The sequence below is a fragment of the Biomphalaria glabrata genome, chromosome 14 (assembly GCF_947242115.1).
Source record: "Biomphalaria glabrata chromosome 14, xgBioGlab47.1, whole genome shotgun sequence".
In the NCBI taxonomy this organism is placed as follows: Eukaryota; Metazoa; Mollusca; class Gastropoda; family Planorbidae; genus Biomphalaria; species Biomphalaria glabrata.
The window spans coordinates 34,426,811-34,432,810 of record NC_074724.1 but is presented as its reverse complement, the minus strand read 5'-3'; the positions used below and the strand labels follow the sequence as shown (position 1 = coordinate 34,432,810).

Here is a 6,000-nt window from a genome sequence, read left to right as displayed (position 1 = left end):
ATTTTTTTTTTTTTCATTTTTTTTTAAATGAACGTTTAAATATGTTTTTACATGTGTAAAATATTTTGGCGTTTTACAGCGTCTGCGTGACTATATTACATGTGCCCAACCAAAGACCGCAGTTGTGTATCCATTGTGTGTGTCATTAGTTAGTCAGGTCTGTGCTAGTGTTAATTGATAATAGTAAGTATTACATAAGGTACCTAAGACTACGAATATATTTTAATAATAATGAGAATAATCAGAATTTTCAGAATTCGGAAATCCGACAACATGTTTTCAAGTTACATGAAGTTATTTTCTTTTTCCAGTCTATATTTATTTTATGTCTATGAAGACAAATTTACGATAAAAGAAAAAGGGAGGCTATGAACCAGCAAAAAATACTTGCCAACTTTCTTTCTGTGTATATGTGTGTGTATTATAGGAATTTAGAATCGTGCTGTAACAAGTTATTAATAGTGAAATTGATTTTAAAAGCTAACAAGTTATAGCACTTTAATTAACAAGTAACTCAAATCTATTAGGATAAGATAATTTTTATTGGTTCAATCAAATGGACATATAATGGGATAATAATTGACAGCAATTAAATACAAATACACGAACAAAATTATCTACTAGATAAATGTATATCGTATCTTTTTTAACACAGACGTTAGTTCAAAAAAGAAGATGATTATGTCCTACGCGTCATGCATTTAGTCATGCATATTAACCAATGACTTATATTCTGCCAAGTCACTGGTTTTCCTGGCTAGCTCAGGCAACCCATTCCATGCTCTAATAGCGCTAGGGAAGAAAGAGCATTTGTACAAATTTGTCCTAGCATAGGGAACGAGGAATGTGCCTTTATCTTTGTGTCTTTCTGTCCTGAAGGCTTTCTAAATTTAGTGATTTTACTGAAGGTGTCACTCTAGTCAAATGTGAATATTCGTTTGTTATGAATCTCACTGCTCTATTTTGTGTCTGTTCCAGTTTCTTAATGTTTTCTTGGGTTGAGGGGGTCCCAAACAGAGGATGCATATTCTATTATTGGCCTAATCAAGGTTAAATAACATTTTAGTTTTATGTTCGTATTTGATTTTTAGACATTTCTTTTAATTAACCCTAATGCTTTGTTTGATTTTTCTCTAATTAATAGATAAATGTAAAAAAACTATTAGGCCTACACATCAACTATATAAACGTCTACCCCAGTGGTTATCAAACTGTGGGTTTGCAACACCCTTTGGGGTTGAATGACGATTTGGCAGGATCGCCTTAGACTATTGGGAATATGTATTTTTTTTTGGTATTCCAACGTGTATAAATAGAACATTGTACAAAGATTTTGTATTGGTGATTGACATTTATTTCACTAAAATTACCATTCCAAGATAAATGCTGCATCAACAGAATCAAGATGATTTCATTTTGACTGTCGCGGTATGACTAGTCTCAACAGTCTATATTCATGTATATTAATGTATTACGGAAATATATATAGTATTTCTATGGTGAATATTTAAAAGCGTCTAAACTTCATTGAACATTTCCATTTTTGTGGACGAAAAATATTATCTTATCTTAAAATATTTAGGACGATCTTGGGTCACATTGTCACTGGTTATAAAGATACTAACACCACAAGTAAAACCAGATCAATCACCTATTTTTTATATATGCATGGTCAGTAACGCTTTGTTACTATACATAACCTTTCAAACCAGTTCGATCAGGTGCGCAAAGTTGTCAACTTTTGCAAATTTGGCATGTCGTCTGCTTACATTTAAGTCTGAGGGCCGAGTTTGTTTGTTTTTTTACATCGAGTGTAGACAAAATGGACTTTCAATTCTAGTGTTTAAAGGCTAAACTACCACACGCTTCTAAAGGGTTTAAAAATATAAAGTGTTTATCTGGGGAATCCATAAATGAAGGATACTCTTACTAGAGTGTTCTTCTGGTCTATAATAATATATCCTTCTGATAGTGCCGAGATTGATCAATCACATAGTCCTTAAAGATACTCTAACTAGATCAATCGCTCGGTCTATCTAGTTAGTCCTTTAATACTGGTACTAGATCGATCATATTGTCTCTAGAAAAGATATACAACTAATATTATCAGTTAGTCTAGAGACATGACCTATTTATTAGCAGTCTACTGACAAAACTAATATTAGAATGACAGTAACTTTAAAAAAAAAATAGATACATTGAGCCTGCAACCCCCCCCCCACACACACACACACACATACACACACGCCTCTCCCCCCCCTCCTACAAAAGCCTCTTATTCTAAAGAGGGGAGTGTGAAAGCTATCATAAAAAGATTTAAGATCTACCTCCAAGAAAGGAATTTTGTTGTTTTCTTCCCCCCCCCCCTTCCCCAAACTCTAAGAACTACACTGCCAATGTTTTCCTCCCGCCAATAAGGAAGAGGAGGGGCATGTCAGGGTGGGCGCCGATATGTCAAATATAACGGGGGGCGACTGAAAGGGTGGTAGGTATATTGAACACGCCGTCTCGTGGAATAGCGACACAAAAAAAAAAAATTGTCAACAGTTCATTCTGTGCCACAGCTGTGGGAAGGTAAACAACTGAGAACCAGAACGAGTTATCTGCGCATTGAAAGAGTACAAATCTATTGCAACTTGCATTTTTCGCCAGGATCTTTTACTGGAAATTTAGGTAAGTGAACAAATAATAGCATTGGGAGGCCTGTTGTGGACGGCCGTTGTCTCTAAAAAGACTGGACTGCTGGTTGACAACTAAACTGCTGTAGGCATTTTATACCTTAAATTACAAAAGGTGAAATAACGAGTAACTTTTGTATATTTGATATTATAAATATCTCTTTCAATATAGACACGATTTTAATTTGAGACTTCATTAGTAATATAAAATAGTATTCTGAAGAATATCTAACTCATTACAAAATCACGTCTTTTCACTCTGGCAATCTGGAGTCTGTACTACCTAAGACAGCTGACGTTTATCTTGCATCATTCAAACGGCAGTTACAGAAACACAAACACCCACACACAAACACACACACACACACAAACAAACACACTCCATTACAACGTCTCAAACAACGTAATTAATACATTTGATTTGTAAGATGCTTTTCATGGAAATGAAATGAATACATTAAAATAACTAGATCACGATATATGCCAACCCCACCCCCCTCAATCTGGTACTATGTAAACAATATAGGTTTATATAATTTAAAGAGATAACTAACATATTCCTAAGTTAAGTAGCCAATTTATATTTTTCTTTAAAAAAAACTCGAAGCATGATAAAATATGATATAAAATTATGTACCAATCAATATCTAGATCTATATTGAGAAAAGCGTTATATTATTAATATTGTTGCAATTCTAGGGTAGGCAATCAACGAAAAGGCAGGCAACTCAACACAGTTGAACAGGAAATAAATAGTTGTGTTTATTCACTAGGGCAAACACATAACATCCTTCAGCTTCCTCAGAGTCTTATACTAAGTGAACCAGTCCTTTGCTACTTCACCCGAATGTGGACCAACGACAGCCTTCCCCGCTTCGCTCCAGGTCCCTTCTACAACCTTCAGGCAGCACAAAAGTTGGCCTCTTAGTTTCCCAAACATTCAGACTCTTCACAATCCCTGATGCACTGTTCTTCTCTCCATTCTGGTGTCTTCCTGTTTTCGTTCACTAGTGCGCCAGTGCGCACCTCAAGCACTGGTGCAAGGCAGGGTTACAACAATATGTCAAAAATGAATAATCTTTATTCTCTGGCATAGACAGTGTTGAGCTGCGTTAGAGAGAAACAAAATTCATTGTGTTTCTTTTTAAGTGTCCACTGGTGTTGTGGTTTTTGGTAGAACAAAAGAGAAAGTTAATCTTTTCCATTATGTTATTGAAGGAGGACGTAGGCCTACAGACAGACAGTCGAAGATTGAATGAACTCGATTCATTAAATATGACATTATTTAAAGTTATTGCAAAATTTTCTGGGCTTTGTATAAAAAGACACAAAAATATACTTCATGTAAAAATTTAATATGAAGCCCACTAGAGGGGTTTTAAACTCCGCCTTATGAGCAGGGAAAAAAAAAGATTTTTCATAATTATTCATAAAAATATTTGTAGAATATTGAACAGAACATTTAAGACTAAGACTAAGACTAAGTTGCTTTATTGATCCTTACGGAAATTTGTTGTGATTACAAGGACTCGTTTCTCATATAAAGACAACACAACAGAAAAATACACATAAATACAACAGACAACATAAAGAGTTCATTCAGCGACTACACACAGGTATCTTGGTGTTTAGACTTGCTTATTCTGTTTGCTAGTGTAGGTGTCGTGTGAAATGTGTCTCAACAGTGTTCTGGTGTAGGTGTAGTGTGAGATGTGTCTCAACAGTGTTCTGATGTAGGTGTCGTGTGAAATGTGTCTCAACAGTGTTCTGATGTAGGTGTCGTGCGAGATGTGTCTCAACAGTGTTCTGAAGTAGGTGTCGTGTGAAATGTGTCTAGTGTTCTGATGTAGGTGTCGTGCGAGATGTGTCTCAACAGTGTTCTGAAGTAGGTGTCGTGTGAAATGTGTCTAGTGTTCTGATGTAGGTGTCGTGCGAGATGTGTCTCAACAGTGTTCTGAAGTAGGTGTCGTGTGAAATGTGTCTAGTGTTCTGATGTAGGTGTCGTGCGAGATGTGTCTCAACAGTGTTCTGAAGTAGGTGTCGTGTGAAATGTGTCTAGTGTTCTGATGTAGGTGTCGTGCGAGATGTGTCTCAACAGTGTTCTGAAGTAGGTGTCGTGTGAAATGTGTCTAGTGTTCTGATGTAGGTGTCGTGCGAGATGTGTCTCAACAGTGTTCTGAAGTAGGTGTCGTGTGAAATGTGTCTAGTGTTCTGATGTAGGTGTCGTGCGAGATGTGTCTCAACAGTGTTCTGATGTAGGTTTCGTGCGAGATGTGTCTCAACAGTGTTCTGATGTAGGTGTCGTGTGAAATGTGTCTAGTGTTCTGATGTAGGTGTCGTGCGAGATGTGTCTCAACAGTGTTCTGATGTAGGTGTCGTGTGAGATGTGTCTCAACAGTGTTCTGATGTAGGTGTCGTGTGAGATGTGTCTAGTGTTCTGATGTAGGTGTCGTGCGAGATGTGTCTCAACAGTGTTCTGAAGTAGGTGTCGTGTGAAATGTGTCTAGTGTTCTGATGTAGGTGTCGTGCGAGATGTGTCTCAACAGTGTTCTGATGTAGGTGTCGTGTGAAATGTGTCTAGTGTTCTGAAGTAGGTTTCGTGCGAGATGTGTCTCAACAGTGTTCTGATGTAGGTGTCGTGTGAAATGTGTCTAGTGTTCTGATGTAGGTGTCGTGCGAGATGTGTCTCAACAGTGTTCTGATGTAGGTGTCGTGTGAGATGTGTCTCAACAGTGTTCTGATGTAGGTGTCGTGTGAGATGTGTCTCAACAGTGTTCTGAAGTAGGTGTCGTGTGAAATGTGTCTCAACAGTGTTCTGATGTAGGTGTCGTGCGAGATGTGTCTCAACAGTGTTCTGATGTTGGTGTCGTGTGAGATGTGTCTCAACAGTGTTCTGATGTAGGTGTCGTGTGAGATGTGTCTCAACAGTGTTCTGATGTAGGTGTCGTGCGAGATGTGTCTCAACAGTGTTCTGATGTTGGTGTCGTGTGAGATGTGTCTCAACAGTGTTCTGATGTAGGTGTCGTGTGAGATGTGTCTCAACAGTGTTCTGATGTAGGTGTCGTGTGAGATGTGTCTCAACAGTGTTATGGTGTAGGTGTCGTGTGAGATGTGTCTCAACAGTGTTCTGATGTAGGTGTCGTGTGCTACAATACACGCCTGTTCCAATGTGGTGTTCGAAAAGAAACATTTTGGTCATTTACTTGACTGGGGTTTCATTCCTCTCATAACATGGAACTTGCCTCACTCCTCCTACTTTATGCGACTTTTTTTTTTTCAATTAGTTATATTTTGTTTTTAAAAAGTATAGGCATGTCGCCCT

The 6,000-nt window shown here is 37.6% G+C and overlaps 1 protein-coding gene across 1 annotated transcript in view; it reads left to right on the top strand.

Annotated features, from left to right (window-relative positions):
* The first annotated feature begins 2,504 nt into the window (after positions 1–2,504).
* Positions 2,505–6,000, top strand: part of LOC106058957 (tripartite motif-containing protein 2-like) — a 52,817-nt gene continuing 49,321 nt past the window's right edge. The window contains exon 1 of the mRNA XM_056010462.1: positions 2,505–2,673. The gene's annotated coding sequence lies outside the window, so the exon portion shown is untranslated. The remainder of the gene's footprint in view (positions 2,674–6,000) is intronic.